The 27,076-nt window shown below is 39.8% G+C and overlaps 1 long non-coding RNA gene across 1 annotated transcript; it reads right to left on the bottom strand.

Moving 5' to 3' along the window:
* Positions 1-7,186: 7,186 nt before the first annotated feature.
* On the bottom strand, positions 7,187-8,106 carry LOC120042532. The gene is made up of 4 exons (XR_005476123.1): positions 8,023-8,106; positions 7,698-7,731; positions 7,485-7,515; positions 7,187-7,343 (listed from the first exon to the last, which is right to left on the bottom strand). It is a non-coding gene; the product is annotated as an uncharacterized LOC120042532 (long non-coding RNA).
* Between the last annotated feature and the right edge of the window lie 18,970 nt (positions 8,107-27,076).

Raw genomic sequence — 27,076 nt, 5'->3', positions numbered from 1 at the left:
AATGCTTCAATGTAAATAGACCCATTTATGAAAAGACGAAATTTCAACGCTCATATGCACAGAACTTATTTCTCCAAAATTATAGGCTGATATGTCATTAAACAATTATTAACACGAAACAGCCTAAATAGAAGTAAGCGCCAATGTAAGTATGTATCTAGGCTATATGAGTTTGCCCTTCCAGTATTGACAAATGTCTGTTAGGCCTACATATGGCGTCATAAGAGAAAACCTATCTGATCATCCTCCAGGCTAATTTATGAAATCATAACTCATAAACATACATACATAACTTAAAACAGGCAGGCTCAACAAAGGACAGAGATGCTGTTTAGTTTCTGTGTTATTTTCAACGCAGATTTGTTCAGAATGATTATAATACACTGTAATAGCAAGGGAGATCAGCAATGGTAATAGGGTCGGGGATTTTCAGCCATGTTGAACAAGGATTTTCCCCTTCAAAACAGAAAACACTTTATAAGATAAATCATATAGGCCTAACCAAGATTTGACTCATAATGTCCACAAAATAAAAGAGGACATTTTGAAAAGTGTAATTGTATTTTCATTATGTGGTAATTAATTTGGGAGCATCATTTATGTGGAAGAAGCTCTTCATTTGTTACTTCATTTTTCAACATGGCAACTAGCCTACTCATCGCCAGACAGGGACTCTTGCCAAAAATCTCATCCAAATCACCTCCCAAAAATCCCCACAGCACCCCTCCAGAACATTACGGCTGTGTCCATAGCCAAGCGCAAAAACACATTCACAGACAGACCCACAAAACGACAACAATAAGTCAAATAATCACAGCAAATTATATTTAAAAAAAGATTAACAATGAAATAAATGATAAGCATAGATTACTTCGTACTTCGCACTGCATGTGCCAGTGCACATTCAAGTTTTGACCGCTCAAAAAGTCGACAAATCAGGCATTTCAAGCCTTTTCTTAATTTCTCTCTCTCTCCCACCTCGTTCGTTCTTCCTATCCAGCCATTTTACATATTCATAACTCTCGCTGGTATAATGCGAAAACAAACCGTGCTATCAGCACCATCTGCGGCATCATGGACCCGTGCACACCGCCACACAGCAATCAACAAAAAATGTAGGCTACTTCACACCTAAAACACCTCTACCTGCACCGTTACAATAATATGGATTTTGGAGACAAAGTCATTTACACCCTTTTCAAATCCGATCTCTCCTAATTTCATGGATTCCATTGATAGGCTACATCAATTCAGTTATTTTTTCCTGTTGTTTCTTTACAATTATTGGTACATATTGCAGTACGGATTTTAATCAGGATAGAATAAGTGAGACACTCACTGGATTTAATTTAAAAAGATAATAAATAAAAACAGTGTTTCTTACCTTCCTGGAGAGAGTACAGCAGGAGTAAAGTTACAAGCCACATGCCATAAATAGCAGGTATATTTTTCAGGAATGTTTGGCAATCCTGGCGAGTGTGCGGCGCAGTCTTTGGCCAGGCGAGTCTCCGTGCTGGACTGGCGACTATGCTCCCCGGCGGTCTCTCCAGCCCTGCTGCCCAGATAACCATCGCGGGGAAATGAGAAGCGCCTGTGAGACCCGCCCACGTCCCCTCCCCTCGATGTGACTATCATACACGCGAAGCCTCCCTCCGTACTCTCATGAGACACCGCGGAACGATGGTTACGCGTCAAATTGAACCGCTGAGCCGGCCGAGGGTTGAGTTGAGTTGAGGAGTGGACATTCGGTAATTTATCAATGGAAAGGAGGGAGGGTGCACCGGTTTGACGACGACAGGTGGATGTCTGCTGTCAGACTCTGACACGCAGGTGAGCGCGCCCACCTGTGTGCCACACGGACTAAACTACCTGTTTCTCTGGCTATGGATGGATCTTCTCCAGATACCATTGGAGACCAAATCCCTATAATCAACAATATTACTTGTGTGTTTATTTGTGGATTCACTCAGTCGCTGAGGGATTGCTGGATATATTGCTGGATATATTGCTGGATATATGACTAATGAGTCGCATTAGTGATTATTGAAAGCACTTCTTTCTTCTCTTTCCTCTCCCCGACAACGGAGTACGCGCACAAATGCATGCATGTGTAAGGCTCTTTCTCCAGCGCGCTCACACACACACACACACACACACACACACACACACACACACACACACACACACACACACACACACACACACACACACACACACACACACATAAACAGAGAGAGAGAGCGTGTGTGTGAGAGAGGAAGAGAGAGATAGAGAGCAAGAGAGAGATGGAGAGACTTGAAAGATCCCTCTTCAGATCAGGGTTTGCTGTCCTCTGTTTGGGTGAGCCAGCGGAACGTTTACACACAGACCAATAGCCTACATTTTTATTATTTTGTTTTTTGTTTTTCACCATATCACCCCGACCCCATATATGGACTTGCTTATATATGGGCTCCCGAGTGGCACCGGTCTAAGGCACTGCATCTCAATGCTAGAGGTGTCACTACAGACACTCTGGTTAGATTCCAGGCTGTATCACAACCAGCCGTGATTGGGTGGTCCCATAGGGTGGCACACAATTGGCCCAGCATCGTCCATGTTAGACAGTTCTTAACTAACTTTGCTTAGTTAAATAAAGGTTAAAAAAAATGTATCCAAATGATTGATTACACTGAACTCTTGCCATTGTAGGACCAATATGCTCATAATCACAGATGACCAATGAAGGACACTCCTGTCTAAGTAGGCTCAGTGGCCAATGACCCCCACTCAGGGTTGGACTGGAAACCTCATGTTATGTTCTCTGTTGAAATGAATACAGGTGCAGAGGAGGTGCAGTAGTTTTCAGTAAGGTGCATGCCTACAACTGGAGCTGTGTCTGTGTGTGAAAATGAGAGTGTGTGTGTGTGTGTGTGATCTGACATGTAATAAAAGTGTTACAAAATGTGTGTGTGTGTGACTGACTGTGCCTTTCAGAGTATATTTCTCACAGAGGGAGAGAGAGAGAGTGTGTGTTTTATCAGCTCCATGATGACTTATTTACTCAAGAATAATTAGCCGAGCACAGAGCAGTCTCACTGATGAATATGCTTTGTCAGCCTGTCCCATAAGCCTGTCTGCACTGGGAGCGGCCATCGTTGCTGTGGCCTGCTTTTTCCACACCTACAGTTGAAGTCGGAAGTTTACATACACTTAGGTTGGAGTCATTTAAACTTGTTTTTCAACCACTCCACAAATTTGTTGTGAACAAACTATAGTTTTGGCAAGTCGGTTAGGACATCTACTTTGTGCATGACACAAGTCATTTTTCCAACAATTGTTTACAGACATATTATTTCAGTTATAATTCACTGTATCACAATTCCAGTTGGTCAGAAGTTGACTGTGCCTTTAAACAGCTTGGAAAATTCCAGAAAATGATGTAATGGCTTTAGAAGCTTCTGATAGGCTAATTGACATAATTTGAGTCAATTTGAGGTGTACCTGTGGATGTATTTCAAGGCCTACCTTCAAGCTCAGTGCCTCTTTGCTTGACATCATGGGAAAATCAAATCAAAAGAAATCAGCCTAGACCTCAGGAAAAAATTTGTAGATCTCCACAAGTCTGGTTCATCCTTGAGAGCAATTTCCAAACACATGAAGGTACCACGTCCATCTGTACAAACAATAGTACGCAAGTATAAACACCATGGGACTACGCAGCCGTCATACCGCTCAGGAAGGAGACGTGTTCTGTCTCCTAGAGATGAACGTACTTTGGTGCGAAAAGTGCAAATCAATCCCAGAACAACAGCAAAGGATCTTGTGAAGATGCTGGAGGAAACAGGTACAAAAGTATCTATATCCACAGTAAAACTAGTCCAATATCGACATAACCTGAAAGGCCGCTTAGCAAGGAAGAAGCCACTGCTCCAAAACCGGCATAAAAAAGTCAGACTACGGTTTGCAACTGCACATGGGGACAAAGATTGTACTTTTGGAGAAATGTCCTCTGGTCTGATGAAACAAAAATAGAACTGTTTGGCCATAATGACCATTGTTATGTTTGGAGGAAAAAGGGGGACGCTTGCAAGCCGAAGAACACCATCCCAAACGTGAAGCACGGGGGTGGCAGCATCATGTTGTGGGGGTGCTTTGCTGCAAGAGGGACTGGTGCACTTCACAAAATAGATGTCATCATGAGGGAGGAAAATTATGTGGATATATTGAAGCAACATCTCAAGACATCAGTCAGGAAGTTAAAGCTTGGTCGCAAATGGGTCTTCCAAATGGACAATGACCCCAAGCATACTTCCAAAGTTGTGGCAAAATGGCATAAGGACAACAAAGTCAAGGTATTGGAGTAGCCATCACAAAAATCCTATAGAACATTTGTTGGCAGAACTGAAAAAGCGTGTGCGAGCAAGGAGGCCCACAAACCTGACTCAGTTACACCAGCTCTGTCAGGAGGAATGAGCCAAAATTCACCCAACTTATTGTGGGAAGCTTGTGGAAGGCTACCTGAAACGTTTGACCCAAGTTAAAGAATTTAAAGGCAATTCTAACAAATACTAATTGAGTGTATGTAAACTTCTGACCCACTGGGAATGTGATGAAAGAAATAAAAGCTGAAATAAATAATTCTCTCTACTATTATTCTGACATTTCACATTCTTAAAATAAAGTGGTGATCCTAACTGACCTAAGACAGGGAAATTGTACTCTGATTAAATGTCAGGAATTGTGATAAACAGAGTTTAAATGTATTTGGCTAAGGTGTATGTAAACTTCCGACTTCAACTGTACATCTGTCTCTATATAATCTTCACCTCATCCTATACCTGACAATAACAACAGACCCGAAGCTACACTCTACTAACATCTGGCAGGGAGATTAATCATTCAACTTTATCCCACCTCATCTAACCAGATTCTCCTATCTATGTCTAGTGTCCTCTACCTCTGCTCCACAAACTGCCACACCGTCACATACAGTAGGCCTAATCTCGTGTGTGCGGAAGTGTCTGGTGAACAAGGTTTAGCAAGGCCTACACTATACAGCAACATCATCAATGAATCAGTATGGGCATAGCCTCTGCCGAGTTCTCAACAACAGGATTTTCCCAACAACAGGATATTCCGGTTTTCAGGGGAAATGGGAAGAGAGCCTGTGACAGGTCTTCTGGTTTTGGACGTTAACATATACCTCAGAGTTAACAAGGCGACACGCCCTCTTAACTCCTCCACATTTACTGGATTGGTTGAACAGTGCAGAAGAGAATCTCCCCGATAGTTTTTTTCTGTTCTCCTCATGACCAGCATGTAAGGTATCTCATTTCAGGCTTTTCTTTTATGTCTGCTACTTCAGGTTAGTATGGATATAATACACTCTATAGACCTAAAGTTAAAACAAAAAATGTTTTCCCAATAACTCACTTAACCGGACTTCAGTTACATTTCTTCCTAAACAAAATTTGCTTTATATGAAATGGTGACCTTATATATAAATCCCTGAAATTAGACAAGCTGTTACTAGGCTAAATGTTGCTCAACATAATAGCTGTTAGTTACTAGGCCAAATGTTGCTCAACAGAATAGCTGTTAGTTACTAGGCCAAATGTTGCTTAACAAAATAGCAGTTACTAGGCCAAATGTTGCTCAACAGTATAGCAGTTACTAGGCCAAATGTTGCTCAACAGAATAGCTGTTAGTTACTAGGCCAAATGTTGCTCAACAGTATAGCAGTTACTAGGCCAAATGTTGCTCAACAGAATAGCAGTTACTAGGCCAAATGTTGCTCAACAGTATAGCAGTTACTAGGCCAAATGTTGCTCAACAGTATAGCAGTTACTAGGCCAAATGTTGCTCAACAGAATAGCTGTTAGTTACTAGGCCAAATGTTGCTCAACAGTATAGCAGTTACTAGGCCAAATGTTGCTCAACAGAATAGCAGTTACTAGGCCAAATGTTGCTCAACAGTATAGCAGTTACTAGGCCAAATGTTGCTCAACAGTATAGCAGTTACTAGGCCAAATGTTGCTCAACAGTATAGCAGTTACTAGGCCAAATGTTGCTCAACAGAATAGCTGTTAGTTACTAGGCCAAATGTTGCTCAACAGTATAGCAGTTACTAGGCCAAATGTTGCTCAACAGAATAGCAGTTACTAGGCCAAATGTTGCTCAACAGTATAGCAGTTACTAGGCCAAATGTTGCTCAACAGTATAGCAGTTACTAGGCCAAATGTTGCTCAACAGTATAGCAGTTACTAGGCCAAATGTTGCTCAACAGTATAGCAGTTACTAGGCCAAATGTTGCTCAACAGTATAGCAGTTACTAGGCCAAATGTTGCTCAACAGTATAGCAGTTACTAGGCCAAATGTTGCTTAACAGAATAGCAGTTACTAGGCCAAATGTTGCTTAACAGAATAGCTGTTACTAGGCCAAATGTTGCTCAACAGTATAGCTGTTACTAGGCCAAATGTTGCTCAACAGAATAGGCAAATAGTCTTCTTCCCAATGCATTCAAATGGAACCCCTCTAGGGGTTGAAGTGGGATAGCCAATATCAATACAGCTAGGCTAGTCAGTGGTTGAGATGTGGCCAAAATTGGTTGCTTTTTAAAGAAAATGTCAAAATGATTTAAATGCCACTGTGTCTACCTGTCTCAGGTCGAGTCTCTAGCCTTCTTGTGAAAGGAGTGGGGGAGGGGAGAGTTATTTGAATGTTTTCAATTTAGATTTGTTTGTTGTGATTTGCAATTTTACCAACTCATTGCAACAGATCCTGACACAGACCATCCATGTGACTAATTTAAATTTAGAATGTTTTATAACAATTTGGAATACGCATAACTTGCTTCTTGGGACTGGCATTGACCAGCTTGGAGTTTCTATTTGGCGTCAGTGCCTAGCCTTGGTACCTGAGAGAGCCTCTTTGAGACAATCCGTTTGAATTAATGCATTATTGCTGCCACCCTGTGTTTGAAATCTCTATTGCACCTGGACCATAATTGTTGTTTGTCCACCAATATCCATTGCTCTGGTTGAAATGGATAAATAAACCATATGCTGAATGGAGGACCAGTATTATGTGTCCAGAGGGCTAAATACCATTCTGGAGTAGGCCTAGATCACTTGGATTGACCTTGCCTCAATCCTCAGCATCACCAAAGAAAAAAACAATGGCAAAAAATGTTTTATTAACGCTAATTTTATATTATTGTAATGTGACAGTCACCACACATCACTCTTCATATTGTTCCTCCATTAGTAAAATACAAATATATAGTGATCCCTCATCTTGCCAAGGTATTGATGTCATAGGGATGTCCCTGGGTCCAATCATGGCTGTCTCTGGTGAATGTCTGGAACAAAAAATAAAAGAACACATTTAGACATTGATAATAGCTCACATGACCAGTCAGGGTATAATGTGTCTAAACTTTAAAGCCTATTATATAGGCTATGTTGGTCTGATTGTCTCAGTCAATACACCATTACATTACCTTGTTTCAAGGTTCAGAGGTGTTCACAGGCCTGTAAACAAGACAAAAACAAGACAAACCATCGAACCACGGACCGAGTGTAAGACAATGTGTGTATGTTTATACTGTATGTGTGAAACACTTGTACGGGAGGTGTTTTTTTTTCATGTTCAATGTTTAATTGAATGTTTCCTGTTTTAGCACTGATGAGTTCAACCATTTTTATTTTCTTACTTTGCATGACCCTTCCAACAGCTGAGCTTCTTACCTGTGTCAACACAGAGGAACACAGTCAGACACTCACAGTGAAAACAGACCAAGCTTACACATCATAACCGGCCCACTGAACAGCTTTAATATTTCTCCATCTCCCCTTCAGAAATGTCATTTTAAATGCAGAACGACAGCACTTTCCACTTAGATTGTTCACTAAACCAACAGTCTCCCAAATGCTTGTGAATCACTTAATACATAATTCAACAGCTACTTCACAAAGGCTTCTTTACAGTTCCATTGTATCCTTATTAGAGGAAATTACACATTTTAACATTTTCCTTACATGTTAGGCATGTATCTGAGGCAGAATGGGTACCCATTGGTATAGGCATGTTCTAGGCTTGTTCCTGACACGTCTTTGGCCTGGAGGATACTACTCACTGAAGATGATAGCGATACCCAGGCAGAAGAACACAGCAGCAAAGATGAGCCCTCCTCTTCTAAGTAAGGGATAGTCTGTGAGGAAATCAGACACAAATAACTCACTGTGGTGAAATGGAAGAGGAAAGACTACGTAACTATTGTGACCTCGAAGAAATAGAGAACGAAACTCATTTTATCCTCTATTGCCATTTCTATCACGATATATGCTTGCTCTTATTCCAGAAAGCACAGCAGATATACCCTGGCATTATGTGGCTGAGTGATGAGGAGAAACTGAAATGGTTTTTTTTGTCCATTGTGTATTTCTGTTTGTGGAATATTTAGCTAAAGCCTGGAATAAAAGAAAAAGGGCTACCTATAATTAAATTGTAAAAATATTTTGCTTCTATGTGGTAAATGGTTTGTGTGTACAGTTGAAGTCAGAAGTTTACATACACCTTAGCCAAGTAAATTTAAACTCAGTTTTTCACAATTCCTGACATTTAATCCTAGTAAAAATGTCCTGTTTTAGGTCAGTTAGGATCACCACTTTATTTTAAGAATGTGAAATGTCAGAATAATAGTAGAGGGAATGATATATTTAAGCTTTTATTTCTTTCATCACATTCCCAGTGGGTCAGAAGTTTACATACACTCAATTAGAATTTGTTAGAATTGACTTTAAATTGTTTGACTTGGGCCAAACGTTTCGGGTAGCCTTCCACAAGCTTCCACAATAAGTTGGGCTAATTTTGGCCCATTCCTCCTGACAGAGCTTGTGTAACTGAGTCAGGTTTGTGGGCCTCCTTGCTCGCACACGCTTTTTCAGGTCTGCCCACAAATGTTCTATAGGATTGAGGTCAGGGCTTTGTGATGGCCGCTCCAATACCTTGACTTTGTTGTCCTTAAGCCATTTTGCCACAACTTTGGAAGTATGCTTGGGGTCATTGTTCATTTGGAAGACCCATTTGAGACCAAGCTTTAACTTCCTGACTGATGTCTTGAGATGTTGCTTCAATATATCCACATAATTTTCCTCCCTCATGATGACATCTATTTTGTGAAGTGCACCAGTCCCTCTTGCAGCAAAGCACCCCTACAACATGATGCTGCCACCCCTGTGCTTCACGGTTGGGATGGTGTTCTTCGGTTTGCAAGCCTCCCCCTTTTTTATCCTCCAAACATAACGATGGTCATTATGGCCAAACAGTTCTATTTTGTTTCATCAGACCAGAGGACATTTCTCCAAAAAGTACGATCTTTGTCCCCATGTGCAGTTGCAAACCGTAGTCAGTCTTTTTATGGAGGTTTTGGAGCAGTGAAGAGGCGACTCCGGGATGCTGACCTTCTCGACAGAGTTCCTCTGTCCAGTGTCTGTGTTATTTTGCCCATCTTAATCTTTTGACTTTATTGGCCAGTCTGAGATATGGCTTTTTCTTTGCAACTCTGCCTAGAAGGCCAGCATCCCGGGATCGCCTCTTCACTGTTGACGTGGAGACTGGTGTTTTGTGGGCGGGTACTATTTAATGAAGCTGCCAGTTGACGACTTGTGAGGTGTCTGTTTCTCAAACTAGACACTCTAATGTACTTGTCCTCTTGCTCAGTTGTGCACTCCTCTTTCATCTCTGGTTAGTGACAGTTTGCGCTATTCTGTGAAGGGAGTAGTACACAGCGTTGTATGAGATCTTCAGTTTCTTGGCAATTTCTCGCATGGAATAGCCTTAATTTCTCAGAACAAGAACAGACGGACAAGTTTCAGAAGAAAGTTCTTTGTTTCTGGCCATCTTGAGCCTGTAATCGAACCCACAAATGCTGATGCTCCAGATACTCAACTAGTCTAAAGGCCAGTTTTATTGCTTCTTTAATCAGAACACCAGTTTTCAGCTGTGCTAACATATTTGCAAAAGGGTTTTCTAATGATCAATTAGCCTTTTAAAATGATCAACTTGGTTTAGCTAACACAACGTGCCATTGGAACACAGGAGTGATTGTTGCTGATAATGGGCCTCTGTACGCCTATGTAGATATTCCATAAAAGATCTGCCGTTTCCAGTTACAATAGTCATTTACAACATTAACAATGTCTACACTGTATTTCTGATCAATTTTATGTTATTTTGATGGACAAAAAAATAGCTTTTCTTTCAAAAACAAGGACACTTCTAAGTGACCCCAAACTTTTGAACGGTAGTATAGGTATATTATTTTACTGCTCTAGGGATATAATTATTGTTTGGACAACCTTATTTACTATTATGTATAGATTTTTACCTTAACGTTTTTCACTCTTTATGTGACGCGCAATGCAGAGAACACCAGAAGAAGAATGATCCTTTAATTACCACAGTGAATTATTGTAATGTTTGTTCATGTGTCAATTAATCCCATAAGAGATTGGTTGCCAACTGGCGATTTGACATGAAAATACAATTTATTTCATTAATTCGTTCATTCATAGCACATGATATTATTCAAGCTAACTTCATTTTCCACATGCACATTACTAACTAAACACATATTCCATCAAACACTCTACACTTACCATAGTTAAAGTCGTAGTCTGAGATGTCATGTGATGTTTCTAAGGGTAAGGCAGAAGGAAAGACCATCCATTAAAATTAATACTTGAAGAACATTTAAAAAGAAGAATAAGTATCAATTGTTGAATGACAGTTTCTGCAACTAAATGCAAAAATATCCTAATGAATAGGAAATCATAATGAATAAAAAAATCTGACAATAAAATAGATATCCTTGATGTTCCTTTAGTGTATAACAGGATCAATTGAAGTAATGATAGAAATGGAAGACAATGGATTCAGTCTTACCTCCACCCATAGTGTCTGTGTGTCAGGGTCTGCAGTTGGACTGAGTTGAGACTCTACTGAGATAGGCAGTGTGAAGTAGAGCTATTACAACAACAGCAAAAAAACGTAGAATTGACTCTGTTCTCTCCCGCGCATTCATGGGCACGCAGACACATACACGCGTGCACAAACAAACATGAGCGCACACGCACGCATGCACACACAAACACACACACCAGTCACATTAACAGGTCAACAGTGCATAGCCATATATTCAGAGTGATCTTCTGTCTTGTTATCTGACAAGGTCATCAACAATCCTGCAAATAGAGTAAATAGATCATTGATAAACTCTCTGAAAGCCAGTCCCAGATAGACAGAGACATCCAGGCTAGACTAAACACTAACACATGTCTGTACTCTCTGACACACTTTGTTCACTGTTATATTTTGAACAGTATCTCAAAAAGCATGCAGGTGTGGGTCATGTGAAGTACAGTATTGCTCCATTACCTAGCTCAGGGAGTGCGCTCTGGGTGAGTGAGTAGTTACATTTTAATCTGATGTGAGGTAGAGGTCATTTAAGGGTATCTTGATATCTTCTCATGTGATCAGACTGGAAGTCAGGGGTTGAGAAGCCCGATGGCAAAGGCACGCTGTTCACCGGGTTTAATAGCTTGGGTCAAACACCAGTGTTAAAGTTGACTTTGAAAATGCATGAAACACAGTCAAACTCTCAGTTAAACTTTTAAGACCACAATGATTACAATGAAGAAATCTGTGTTTGGGTCATCTATGATAAGATGACACACATTATCTGTCTAATGTCCCCGGGCCAATGGACTTGAACTAGTTTAGTAATTGCCACCAATGGAAGTTAAAGGTTGGAGAATGAGGATAAGATACAATGGGAATGTACTCTTCAATTGGTTAAACATGATGCAGTTGTACAGACAATATAGCCAGATACCAGAGGTTGAGCCTTGAAGGACACAGTAACAGCAGTGAAAACACATCAATATCATCTGAGATAAGAGGAGAGGACTAGGGCACCGAGCTGACAAACAACTCTCTGGGAATGAGAAAACCATTTGGATGTTTGGTCATTTAGAAAATAAAAATTAATTTTCTGTGTTTCTTTTGTATAATGTGATATTTTACACACACACACACACACACACCACACACACACACACACACACAGTGTTGTATAACTAACGAGGGAACACACAATTCAGTCTCATCCAAAATCCTATTTTCCCTAACCCCTAACTCTAAACAATTACCCTAACCTTAACCTTCCCCCGAAAACCTAACCTTAACACTAATCCTAGCTCCTAACCCTAAAACGAACCCTAGCTCCTAACTCCAACCCTAAACCTAATTATATCCTTAACACTAAAACTCCTATAAATATCCTTTGACCTTGTGGGGACAAGTGATTGAAAAAGTTCCCATCATACTTGAGTAAAGTATAGATAACTTTTGTTATTTATTTAACTAGGAAAGTCAGTTAAGAAGAAAATCTTATTTACAAGGACAGCCTACCAGGGAACAGTGGGTTAACTGCCTTGTTCAGGGGAAGAATGACAGACTTTTACCTTGTCAGCTCAGGGATTCGATCCAGCAACCTTTCAGTTACTGGCCCAACGCTCTAACCACTAGGCTACCTGCTGCTAGGGTACCTACCTTAGTAGGAAGTTACTCAAGTAAAAGTGAAAGTCACCCAGTAAAATACTGCTTGAGTAAAAGTCTACAAGTATTTGGTTCTAAATATACTTAAGTATCAAAAATAAATGTAATTGCTAAAATATAGTTAACTATCAAAAGTAAAAGTATAAATCATTTCAAATTCCTTATATATATTAATTTAATTTGAGTCTGCCAGATAGAGGCAGTAGGGATGACCATGTGTTCTCTTGATAAGTGTGTAAATTGGACCCTTTTCCTGTCCTGCTAAGCATTCATAATGTACTTTTGGATGGCAGGGAAAATGTATGGAGTAAAAAGTACAATATTTTTTTTGTAATGTGGTAAAGTAAAAGTTGTAAAAAATATAAATAGTAAAGTAAAGTACAGATACTCAAAAAAACTACTTGAATACTACTTTAAAGTATTTTTACTTAAGTACTTTACACTACTGGTGGGGCCAAAAAATATGTCCCCAGTTGGTCAACATTTTTTTGGTTTACTTCTGGTCCCCACAAGAATTCAGTACCAGTCAAAAGTTTGGACACATACCAACTCATTCAAGGGTTTTTCTTTATTTTATAATTTTCTACATTGTAGAACAATAGTGAAGACATCAACACTATGAAATAACACATATGGAATCAAGTAGCAACCAAAAAAGTGTTAAACAAATAAAAATATATTTTATATTTGAGATTCTTCAAAGTAGCCACCTTTTGCCTTGATGACAGCTTTGTCCACTCTTGGCATTCTCTCAACCATCTTCACATGGAATGCTTTTCCAACAGTGTTGAAGGAATCCCACATATGCTGAGCAATTGTTGGCTGCTTTTCCTTCACTCCAATTCATCCTAAACCATCTCAATTGGGTTGAGGTCGGGTGATTGTGGAAGCCAGGTCATCTGATGCAGCACTCCATCACTCTCCTTCTTGGTCAAATAGCCTTTTCACAGCCTGGAGGTGTATTGAGTCATTGTCTGGTTGAAAAACAAATGATAGTCCCACTAAGCGCAAACCAGATGGGATGGCGTATCGCTGCAGAATGCTGTGGTAGCCATTCTGGTTAAGTGTGCCTTGAATTCTAAATAAACCACTGACAGTGTCACCAGCAAAGCACCATCACACCATCACACATCCTCCGTGCTTCACGGTGGGAACCACACATGTGGAGATCATCTGTTCACCTACTCTGCGTCTCACAAAGACACAGCGGTTGGAACCAAATATCTCTAATTTGGATTCATCAGATCAAAGGATAGATTTCCACCGGTCTAAGGTCAATTGCTCGTGTTTCTTGGCCCAAGCAAGTCTCATCTTCTTATTGGTTTCTTTGCAGCAATTTGACCATGAAGGTCTGATTCACGCAGTTTCCTCTGAACAGTTGATGTTGAGATGTGTCTGTTACTTGAACTCCGTGAAGCATTTATTTGTGCATTCTGAGGTGCAGTTAACTCTAATGAACTTATCCTCTGCAGCAGAGGTAACTCTGGTTCTTCCTTTCCTGTGGCAGTCCTCATGAGAGCCAGTTTCATCATAGCGCTTGATGGGTTTTGCGACTGCACTTGAAGAAACTTTCAAAGTCCTTGACATTTTCCGGAATGACTGACCTTCATGACTTGAAGGAATGAAGGACTGTCGTTCTCTTTGCTTATTTGAGCTGTTCTTGCCATAATATGGACTTGGTCTTTTACCAAATAGGGCTATCTTCTGTATACCACCCATACTTTGTCACAACTTAACTGATTGGCTCAAACTCATTAAGAAGGAAAGAAATTCCACAAATTAAATTTTAACAAGGCACACCTGTTACTTGAAATGCATTCGAGGTGACTACCTCATGATGCTGGTTGAGAGAATGCCAAGACTTAGCTAAGCAGTCATCAAGGCAAAAGGTGGCTACTTTGAAGAATCTCAAATAGAAAATATATTTGTTTTACACTTTTTTGGTTACTACATGATTCCATGTCTTATTTCATAGTTTTGATGTCTTCACTATTATTCTACAATGTAGAAAATAGTAAAAATAAAGAAACCCCTGAAATGAGTAGACTGGAACCGTATGTTCTCAGAACGTTAGTCGACCTATTCAAACTTTTGACTGGTACTGCAGCTAAACATGTACACACACACACACACACACACACACACACACACACACACACACAACTGAAGCTGTGTTAGTTCCTGTGCTAATTGATGTTGAGGAAACAGCTGACAGACATTCCGTGTGTCAGAGCAGGAACTTCCCTCTTTTAGTTTGTCATTGAGGCCTGTTGGAGGGTTAACAGATTACTTATTCACGGGCCTACATCCATCAACCATCAGCTTCCATACATCTCAACTACACTCATGTACTGAGGTCACTGGAAAATCCATACACTACACTATAGTCAATAGACAATTACACTCTCGTTCTCATGAACTATTGATTATGAACAGAAGAATGTTACCCATAATCATTCATGATGTTGAATCATGCGTTTAGAGTATTATTTAACAAAGTAATACATTCAAACTCAAATAATGACAAAATACATCTTCATTTCAATTGACACAGTCATAGAGATGGAAAAGCAGAATCGATAATTCAGTTGTATTACACCAGAAAGTGTACATAAGTTGAAAAGCATCAAGGAATCATCTGTGCCATTTATTGTGTCATGTTAACGTATTAAAAACAAAAAAAATCTATATTTCACATCCTTCAACTCTCAGCAACATTTGGGGAAATGACAATGACAAGTGGAATCAGCAGGAGTGTCTTCGTGGTAATTATCAATTAGTGGATATTGCAACTATTGAATCTGAATTCGGTGAATTACTATCAGAACCCAAAATATATCAACCAAAGATTCTCCTGTTTCTATAAAGAATTGTACACCTCTGATTGTAAATTCACACCAAACCAGATTGAGTCAATTTTAAAAATGTTAGAACTCATCTTCACTCAACTTAGGAAGCCGGCTTTCTGGGAGCCCACATCACTCTCAATGAACTCAAAAGGGCATTGGATAACATAAATAAAGGCACATCACCTGGTTGGGACGGTATTCCTCCTGAAGTCTGTTTAAGATTTTGGAACAAATTAGGTTCACTGTTACTGTAAATGATTAACACAGCCGTTCACAACGGTTCATTTGGAAGGGATGTAAATACGGCACTAATTTAGTTTTTATAAGATTTGGTGCAACCAATTACCTTCAGAAGTGACATAATTAGTTAAATAAAGTCCACCTGTGTGCAATCTAAGTGTCACATGATCTGTCACATGATCTCAGTATACATACAACTGTTCTGAAAGGCCCCAGAGTCTGCAACACCACTAAGCAAGGGGCACCACCAAGCAAGCGGCACCATGAAGACCAAGGAGCTCTCCAAACAGGTCAGGGACAAAGTTGTGGAGAAGTACAGATTAGGGTTGGGTTATAAAAAAATATCTGAAACATTGAACATCCCACAGAGCACCATTAAATTCATTATTAAAACATTTAAAAACCTAAACCTGCCAAGAGAGGGCCACCCACCGAAACTCACAGACCAGGCAAGGAGGGCATTAATCAGAGAGGCAACAAAGAGACCAAAGATAACACTGAAGGAGCTGCAAAGTTCCACAGCGGAGATTGGAGTATCTGTCCATAGGACCATTTTAAGCCATACACTCCACAGAGCTGGGATTTACGGAAGAGTGGCCAGAAAAACGCCATTGCTTAAAGAAAAAATAAGCAAACACGTTTGGTGTTCGTCAAAAGGCATGTGGGAGACTCCCCAAACATATGGAAGAAGGTACTCTGTTCATATGAGACTAAAAATGAGATTTTTGGCCATCAAGGAAAACGCTATGTCTGGCGCCACCCCAACACCTCTCATGACCCCGAGAACACCATCCCCACGGTGAAGCATGCTGGTGGCAGCATCATGCTGTGGGGATGTTTTTCATCGGCAGGGACTGGCAAACTGGTCAGAATTGAAGGAATGATGGATGGCACTAAATACAGGGAAATTCTTGAGGGAAGCCTTTTTCAGTCTTCCAGAGATTTGAGACTGGGACGGAGGTTCACCTTCCAGCAGGACAATGACCCTAAGCATACTGCTAAAGCAACACTTGAGTGGTTTAAGGGGAAACATTTAAATGTCTTGGAATGGCCCAGACCTCAATTCAATTGAGAATCTGTGGTATGACTTAAAGATTGCTGAACACCAGTGGAACCAATCCAACTTGAAGGAGCTGGAGCAGTTTTGCCTTGAAGAATGGGCAAACATCCCAGTGGCTAGATGTGCCAAGCTTATAGAGACATACCCCAAGAGACTTGCAGCTGTAATTATTGCAAAGGGTGGCTCTACAAAGTATTGACTTTGGGGGGGGGTAAACAGTTATGCACGCTCAAGTTTTCTGTTTTTTTGTCTTATTTCTTGTTTGTTTCACAATAAAAAAATATTTTGCATCTTCAAAGTGGTAGGCATGTTGTGTAAATCAAATGATACAAACCCCCCCAAAAATACATTTTAAATCCAGACTGTAAGGCAACAAAATAGGAAAAATGCCAAGGGGGTGAATACTTTCGCAAGCCACTGTACATGCTCTGTTCCGTTAAGAATAACAAGAAATAGCAGGCAAGGTGACAGTGGTGTAAAGTACTTAAGTAAAAATACTTTAAAGTGCTACTTAAGTAGTTGTTTTGGGTATCTTTACTTCACTACATTCGTAAAGAAAACAATGTACTTTTTACTGTATACATTTTCCCTGACACACAAAGGTACTTGATACATTTTGAATGCATAGCAGGACAGGAAAATGGTCCAATTGACACACTTATCAAGAGAACATCCCTGGTCATCTCTACTGCCTCTGATCTGGCAGACTCACTTAACTTTATTTCAATCAATCAATCAATCAATCAATCAATCAAGTTTATTTTATATAGCCCTTCGTACATCAGCTAATATCTCGAAGTGCTGTACAGAAACCCAGCCTAAAACCCCAAACAGCAAGCAATGCAGGTGTAAAAGCATATTTCTAAATGATGTCTGAGTGTTGGAGTGTGCCCCTGGCTATCTGTAGATTTTAAAAAAAAACAAGAAAATGGTGCCATCTGGTTTGCTTAATATAAGGAATTTGAAAGAATTTATACTTTTACTTTTGATACTGAAGTATATTTTAGCGATTACATTTACTTTTGATACTTGAGTATATTTAAAACCAAATACTTTTAGACTTTTACTCAAGTAGTATTTTACTGGGTTAGTTTTACTTGAGTAAGGTTATCAGACCTCAGGATTACAGTTCGATGTAACAAAAGTTTATTACAAAAACAGGGGGCAGGCAAACGACAGGTCAAGGGCAGGCAGAGGTCAGTAATCCAGAGCAGAGTCCAAAAGGTACAGAATGGCAAGCAGAATCAGGGTCAGGGCAGGCTGAGGGCAGTAATCCAGGGCAGTATCACAAGGTACAGAATGGCAGGCAGGCTCAGGGTCAGGGCAGGAAGAATGTTCAAAACTGGGAAAACTAGAAAACAGGGACTATAGTGAAAACAGGAGTAGGGGAAAACCGCTGGTAGGCTTGACGAGACTAGACGAACTGGCAACAGCCAAACAGAGAACACAGGTAAAAATACACAGTGGATAACGGGGCAGATGGGTGACACCTGGAGGGGGGTTGAGACAAGCACAAAAACAGGTGAAACAGATCAGGGTGTGACAAAGGTATCTTTACATTTACTCAAGTATTTCTTGTCTACCCCTTCTGGAAATTGGGATCAAATCCTTAGTGCGGTTTCAAAATTTATATGGATAGGTAAGCGAGGCTCGATAAAATTAACAAACTATGGTGTCTCCTATTGTTCTGGAAGGCGTGGTCTTCACTGATATATCCCATAAACAATGTGTACTTCGCTTTGGTCCTATTATTGCACACACAATTTCTAGTTGGTGCAAAATTGAAAAACAACGTAACTGGGAATCAAAATGTCTTGCACATACTCCAATATTTCACAATAACGCCTTGCAATCTGGACATAGCTGCGGGAGGTAGGGGTACTGAGGGTGCTGCAGCCCCACCTGATGAATTGAATTACCTGCCGTGGAATGTGGAATCCGTACCCTTGCCAATATCATGGACACTAACGGTTCCAAGACTTAACAGGCACATATACATTACCATGCACCTCTTTTTTTCTATATATACAATTTAGGTAATCTATGCTGGCCTATTAAGTCCCTTGGGAACCCAACTACTGAACCATCCAATGATGTGATTTATAAATCAATTATCTGGCTCCCGAAAGCACTAATCTCTATAATATATAAACAACTTTTGGAAAGCTCATATTCTGAGCTAGCCATTAAAAAAGTATGGTTAACAGATCTAAGTATGGACAGATATGACCTTGGCATCCCGTAATCCAAACCATCAACTTGAACATTTTAAGTTTGTTCACTGACTGTATTTAACACCAAAGAAACGTTCTGCAATGAGATTGGCCCCAACTCCCAACTGTTCACTGTCTCCCCTGAATCAGGTAGGCACATTCCCTCACATGATGCGAGAGTGCCCTGCAGTTAAATGCTTCTGGGACAAAGTTATACAATTCATTTATAAGTGCATGAATATAAATATTCAATGTTTTGCATTTATTATGTTAATTAACAATGATACAGTGCCTTCAGAAAGTGTTCACACCCCTTGATTTATTCCACATTTTGTTGTGTTACAACCTGAATTCTTAATTGATTAACTTGTTTTGTTTTTCTCACCCATCTAAACACAATAACCCATAATGACAAAGTAAAAACATGTTTTTAGACATTTTTGCAATATTAATGAAAATTAAAAACAGAAATATCTAATTTACATAAGTTCTCACACCCCTGTGTCAATACTTTGTAGAAACACTTTTGGCAGCGATTACCACTGTGAGTCTTTCTGGGTAAGTCTCTAAGAGCTTTCCACACCTGGATTGTGCAACGTTTGCCCATTATTGTTTTCAAAATTCTTCAATCTCAAATTGGTTGTTGATCATTGCTAGACAACCATTTTCAGGTCTTGACATAGATTTTCAAGTAGATTTAATTCAAAGTTGTAATTCGACCACTCAGGAACATTCACTGTCTTTGTATGCAACTCCAGTGTAGAATTTGGCGTTGTGTTTTAGGTTATTGTCCTTCTGAAAGGTGAATTCATCTTCCAGTGTCTGGTGGAAAGCAGACTGAACAAGGTTTTCCTCTAGGATTTCTCCTGTGCTTAGCTCCATTCCGTTTCTTTTTCACACCTTAAAACCTTCCCAGTCCTTAACAATTACACGCATACCCATAACATGATGCAGCCACCACTATGCTTGAAAATATGGAGAGTGGTACTCAGTAATGTGTTGTATTGGATTTGCCCCAAATGTAAAACTTTGTATTCAGGACAAAAAGTCAATTGCTTTACCACATTTTTTGCAGTATTAATAAAAATGCATCCTGTTTGCAACAGTGCCCTGTTGCAAACAGGATGCATGTTTTGGAATATTTTTATTCTGTACAGCAGGGATCCTCAACTAGATTCAACCACGGGCCGATTTTGTTCTTCCACCAGTTTTTGCAAACTGGTGATATTGTAGAAGCATTGGAATTGTAAATCTGTATATTTTCTATTTTTTAGGTGAATATTGGCTATAGTCAAAGTGTAATCTGCATTATTATACTTTTTATGTATTTTTATTATTGGAAATGTGCGAACTTTATTATTGTATTTTTGTGAATGTTTGGTCTCTGTGGGTGGGGGGAGGGTATGTGTGAAGCAAAAAACAATATTTCTGTAATTGTTGATTGTCCTATTTGCAACTAATAAAGCTGGTTGAGAGAATGCCAAGAGTCTGCAAAGCAGTCATCAAGGCAAAGGGTGGCTACTTTGAAGAATCACAAATATAAAATATATTTTGACTGTCATTCTCTTTGCTTATTTGAGCTGTTCTTGCCATAATATGGACTTGGTACTTTACCAAATAGGGCTATCTTCTGTATACCACCCCTACCTTGTCACAACTTAACTGATTGGCTCAAACTCATTAAGAAGGAAAGAAATTCCACAAATTAACTTTTACCAAGTCACACCTGTTAATTGAAATGCATTCGAGGTGACTACCTCATGAAGCTGGTTGAGAGAATGCCAAGAGTTAGCTAAGCAGTCATCAAGGCAAAGGGTGGCTACTTTGAAGAATCTCAAATATAAAATATATTTTGATTTGTTTAACACTTTTTTGGTTTTTTGTTATTTTGTAGTTTTGATGTTTTCCCTATTATTCTACAATGTAGAAAATAGTAAAAATAAAGAAACCCCCGAAATGAGTAGACTGGAACCGTATGTTCTCAGAACGTTAGTCGACCTGCAGGCCGCCAGTTGGGGAAGCCTGCAGTACAGGCTTCCTTCTTTTCAGTTTGTCAATTAGGTTAGTATTGTGGAGTAACTATAATGTTGTTGATCCATCCTCAGTGTTCTACTATCACAGCCATTAAACTCTGTAACTGTTTTAAAGTTACCATATGCCTCATGGTGAAACCCCTGAGTGGTTTCCTTCCTCTCCGGCAATTGAGTTAGGAAGGTTGCCTGTATCTTTGTAGTGACTGGGTGTATTGATACACCATCCAAAGTGTAATTAATAACTTCACCATGCTCAAAGGGATGTCAGCTTTTTAGGTGCCCTTCTTTGCAAGGCATTGGAAAACCTCCCTGGTCTTTGTGGTTGAATCTGTGTTTGAAATTCACTGCCCGACTGAGGGACCTTATAGATAATTGTATGTGTCGGGTACAGAGATGAGGTAGTAATTATAAAATCATGTTAAACACTATTATTGCACACAGAGCGAGTACATGAAACTTATTACGTGACTTGTTAAGCACATTTTTATTTAGGCTTGCCGTAACAAAGTGGCTTAATACTTAATGATTCAAGACATTTCAGTGTTTAATTTCTAATAAATTAGTAAACATTTCTAAAAAAACATAATTGCACTTTGACATTATGGGGTATTGTGTGAAGACCCGTGACAATAAATCAAAATGTAATCAATTTTCAATTCAGGCTGTAACACAACAAAATGAGGAAAAAGTCAGGGGTGTGAATACTTTTTGAAGGCACTGTAACTCCTTCAATCAACCAGAGACGATAACTGCTAGCACGCTGCTGCAAAAAAGATGTTGGCTCTTAGATGGCAATCACCTCACTCTCTCCCAATATACCAGTAGATACAGTTACAGTACTATTAGAAGTTATGACATTAGAATTATCAACAGAGAGAATGAATGGTGCTGGTCAAGGCACAATTAAGACCTGGTCAAATATACTTTACTCTGTGGAGAATAATCTTGGCTAAAGCCCAACACTTAAGTGATAATGCTAGAGAAACCGGTGTTTGGAGGATATATTGGCACAGGTGTTGTTAGGCCTGAGACTAAGGGCTGGCAAACCGTGCCAATATATCCTCCAAACACCGGCTTCGAGGGAATTATCACTTTTATGCAATGTATTACTAACATATTCAAAATAATGATTGACATATTTTCATTAAAAACTTTATTTTCATGAATTTATTTATACAATTTCATCCTTCCACAAGATATTGTCCCAACATAAATCTAGGGTTGCTACCCAAGCCGGCTGGTCGTTTGTTCTATCGGTTCGGTTGCTAGAGACGCGACCCAGTCGCTCAATATTTTTAGTTCTGTATCTATGGACGCGACCCAGTCGTTCATTCTAAATGTTCAATTGCCATACTGGCTGGCAACGCTTTTATCCCTTGCTTGCTAGCTAGCCAACTATTGCTAATTTATAGTCACGTCAAAAAAATGCAGCCAGAGTAACAGCAAGGTAGCTGCATTTGTATTTGTTTAAACTGTTTTCTAGTGACATTTATTTGGGCACATCCATAACAATGAGCTAATGAGGCGCGATTTTGCCTGGCATAGAACATGTTCTCACTCGTCAGAACACTGCTGTTCAGAGGAGCTAGCCAACAACACAGCTAACACAATCACTTCAAACTGAAGCTGGAAAGACTGCAAACTGGCTGCATTTCGTTTTGTTTTACCTTTTTCAATTGACATTTCTTTGTATATATCCATAAAAATAATGCCAGCTGATTCATGATTTAGACTGGCTGAGAAACGCTACCTGCCTGTCTGTCTGTCTGTCTGTCTGTCTCGTCCCGACTCTATAAACATTCATTAATATAGGACAGCTGGAGATGGAATTTGAATATTGAAACAATTTCGCAAATGTCAGAGAGACAGACAGCAAAGTTTATACAAATCTCCGCTGTTGAAAACGAAATGTTAGTGCAAAAGAAATGTGAGATAATGTCTAGATGCTTTTTAGAATGGAGATCAAGTTTATAAATTGCTTGGCTTGGCTGATGATACAAGTGGATTGCGCAGTCAGATGGAACAGAGAAAATATGCATTTTAACGTCATAGATTTAGCTGGTGGTAACTTGTGGAATAGACACTGGCTGGAATTCGGTTTTAACCCATCAGCATTCAGGATTAAACCCACCCGTTGTATAAATACAAATAAACAACCCATAAGGCCCAACAGACAAACAAACAAACATATACAGTACATATATACATACGTGTATACAGTCAGGTCCAGAAATATTTGGACATTGACCACGTTACTTGTATTTTATTTGAAATTAAATAATGAATATGAGCTGAAAGTGCAGACCTTCAGCTTTAATTTAATGGTATTTACATCAAAATCAGGTGAACAGTGTAGGAATTACAGCTTTTTAATACAGTATATGTGGTCCCCCCCCTTTTTAAGGGACCAAAAGTAATTGGACAATTGGCTGCTCAGCTGTTCCATGGCCAGGTGTGTGTTATTCCCTCATTAGTTCATTTACAAGTAAGCAAATAAAAGGTCTAGAGTTTATTTTTTCAAGTGTGGCATTTGCATTTGGAATCTGTTTCTGTTAACCCTCAATCTGAAGTCCAAAGCGTTGTCACTGCCAGTGAAGCAAGCCATCATTAGGCTGAAAAATCTAAACAAACCCATCAGAGAGAGAGCAAAAACATGAGGTGTGGCCAAATCAACTATTTGGTACATTCTTAAGAAGAAAGAATGCACTGGTGAGCTCAGGAACACCAAAAGGCCCGGAAGACCACGGAAAACAACTGTGGTGGATGACAGATGAATTCTTTCCCTGGTGAAGAAAAACCCCTTCACAACAGTTGGCCAGACCAAGAACACCCTCCAGGAGGTAAGCGTATCAGTGTCAAAGTCAACAATCAAGAGAAGACTTCACCAGAGTAAATACAGACGGTTTACCACAAGATGTAAACCATTGGTAAACCTCAAAAACAGGAAGACCAGATTAGAGTTAGCCAAAAAAACATCTAAAAAAGACTGTACAGGTCAGGAACAACGTCCTATGGACATATGAGACAAAGATCAACTAGTACCAGAATGATGGGAAGAGAAGAGAATGGAGAAGGGAAGGAACTGCTCATGATCCGAAATCATACCACATCTGTGAAGCATGGTGGAGGTAGTGTTATGGCGTGGGCATATATGGCTGCCAATGGAACTGGTTCCCTTGTATTTATTGCTGATGTGACTGCTGACAAAAGCAGCAGGATGAATTCTGAAGTGTTTAGGGCTATAATATCGTCTCAGATTCAGCCAAATGCTTCAAAACATTGTGAAGCGCTTCACAGTGCAGATGGACAATGACCCGAAGCATACTGCGAAAGCAACCCAATACTTTTTTAAGGCAAAGAAGTGGAATGTTCTGCAATGGCCGAGTCAATCACCTGACCTGAATCCAATTGAGCATGCATTTCACTTGCTGAAGGCAAAACTGAAGGCAAAACGCCCCAAGAACAAGCAGGAATTGAAGACAGCTACAGTAAAGGCCTGGGAGAGCATCACCAGGGAAGAAACCCAGCATCTGGTGATGTCTATGGGTTCCAGACTTCAGGCAGTCATTGACTGCAAAGGATTTGCAACCAAGTATTAAAACTCACAATATAATTTGTGATTATGTTACTTTTGAGCCCCTAAAATTGGGGGGCTATGTATAAAAATGTTTGTAATTCCTACACGGTTCATACAATAATTTTGACAAAACCCTTAAATTAAAGATGAAAGTCTACACTTAAAGCACATCTTGATTGTTTCCTTTCAAATCCATTGTGGCGGCGTACAGAGCTAAAATGATGCAAATTGTGTCATTGTCCAAATACCTATGGACCTGACTGTATATAGACAGTGTACAAAACATTATGAACACCTGCTCTTTCCATGAGAAGGACTGACCAGGTGAAAGCTTTGATCCCTTATTGATGTCACTTGTTAAATCCACTTCAATCCGTGTAGATGAAGGGGAGGAGACAGGTTAAAGGATTTTAAAGCCTCGAGACAATTGAGACATGGATTGTGTATGTGTGCCTGACAGAAGATTTAAGTGCCTTTGAATGGGGCATGGTAGTTGGTGCCAGGTGCACCACTTTGTGACTGAGTAGCAACCCTAGTTGCTAGGGGGGTGAGAAGGGAGGGAATTGAATGGAGACATGTTGACTTGGTGGGGTTGCGGGAATGGGATGGGAGGTTGGGGGTGGAGGTCCACGTCTTGTCCTGTTTATGCTGAATTTATTATAAAATCTGTATGTATTTCTTACAGTTTTTCTTCTTTTGAAGAAACTACAAGTCCAAAAAAAACTGCCAGTCTACGGGTACTGGTTTAAAAATGGATAATGTACCTGTAACCGCCCCAACTTTAAGAAACAGGCACAGCAGTAAGGTTTATGTGAAGCTGGAGTATAACCTGAGACAGGTTATTAGGTTTAGAAGAGGTTGCAGTGTGGTATAACCGGAGACAGGTTATTAGGTTTAGAAGAGGTTGCAGTGTGGTATAACCTGAGACAGGTTATTAGGTTTAGAAGAGGTTGCAGTGTGGTATAACCTGAGACAGGTTATTAGGTTTAGAAGAGGTTGCAGTGTGGTATAACCTGAGACAGGTTATTAGGTTTATAAGAGGTTGCAGTGTGGTATAACCTGAGACAGGTTATTAGGTTTATAAGAGGTTGCAGTGTGGTATTACCTGAGACAGGTTATTAGGTTTAGAAGAGGTGGCAGTGTGGTATAACCTGAGACAGGTTATTAGGTTTAGAAGAGGTTGCAGTGTGGTATAACCTGAGACAGGTTATTAGGTTTAGAAGAGGTTGCAGTGTGGTTTACCTGAGACAGGTTATTAGGTTTAGAAGAGGATGCAGTGTGGTATAACCTGAGACAGGTTATTAGGTTTAGAAGAGGTTGCAGTGTGGTATAACCTGAGACAGGTTATTAGGTTTAGAAGAGGTTGCAGTGTGGTATAACCTGAGACAGGTTATTAGGTTTAGAAGAGGTTGCAGTGTGGTATAACCTGAGACAGGTTATTAGGTTTAGAAGAGGATGCAGTGTGGTATAACCTGAGACAGGTTATTAGGTTTAGAAGAGGTTGCAGTGTGGTATAACCTGAGACAGGTTATTAGGTTTAGAAGAGGATGCAGTGTGGTATAACCTGAGACAGGTTATTAGGTTTAGAAGAGGTTGCAGTGTGGTATTACCTGAGACAGGTTATTAGGTTTAGAAGAGGTTGCAGTGTGGTATAACTTGAGACAGGTTATTAGGTTTAGAAGAGGTTGCAGTGTGGTATAACCTGAGACAGGTTATTAGGATTAGAAGAGGATGCAGTGTGGTATAACCTGAGACAGGTTATTAGGTTTAGAAGAGGATGCAGTGTGGTATAACCTGAGACAGGTTATTAGGTTTATAAGAGGTTGCAGTGTGGTATTACCTGAGACAGGTTATTAGGTTTAGAAGAGGTTGCAGTGTGGTATTACCTGAGACAGGTTATTAGGTTTAGAAGAGGTTGCAGTGTGGTATAACCTGAGACAGGTTATTAGGATTAGAAGAGGATGCAGTGTGGTATAACCTGAGACAGGTTATTAGGTTTAGAAGAGCTTGCAGTGTGGTATAACCTGAGACAGGTTATTAGGTTTAGAAGAGCTTGCAGTGTGGTATAACCTGAGACAGGTTATTAGGTTTAGAAGAGGTTGCAGTGTGGTATAACCGGAGACAGGTTATTAGGTTTAGAAGAGGATGCAGTGTGGTATAACCTGAGACAGGTTATTAGGTTTAGAAGAGGTTGCAGTGTGGTATAACCTGAGACAGGTTATTAGGTTTAGAAGAGGTTGCAGTGTGGTATAACCTGAGACAGGTTATTAGGTTTAGAAGAGGTTGCAGTGTGGTATAACCTGAGACAGGTTATTATGTTTAGAAGAGGTTGCAGTGTGGTATAACCTGAGACAGGTTATTAGGTTTAGAAGAGGTTGCAGTGTGGTATAACCTGAGACAGGTTATTATGTTTAGAAGAGGTTGCAGTGTGGTATAACCTGAGACAGGTTATTAGGATTAGAAGAGGTTGCAGTGTGGTATTACCTGAGACAGGTTATTA

This window comes from Salvelinus namaycush, unplaced genomic scaffold (assembly GCF_016432855.1).
Source record: "Salvelinus namaycush isolate Seneca unplaced genomic scaffold, SaNama_1.0 Scaffold709, whole genome shotgun sequence".
Lineage (NCBI taxonomy): Eukaryota > Metazoa > Chordata > Actinopteri > Salmoniformes > Salmonidae > Salvelinus > Salvelinus namaycush.
Note: the sequence above shows the minus strand (reverse complement) of the source record. Positions and strands in the feature narration are given on the sequence as shown.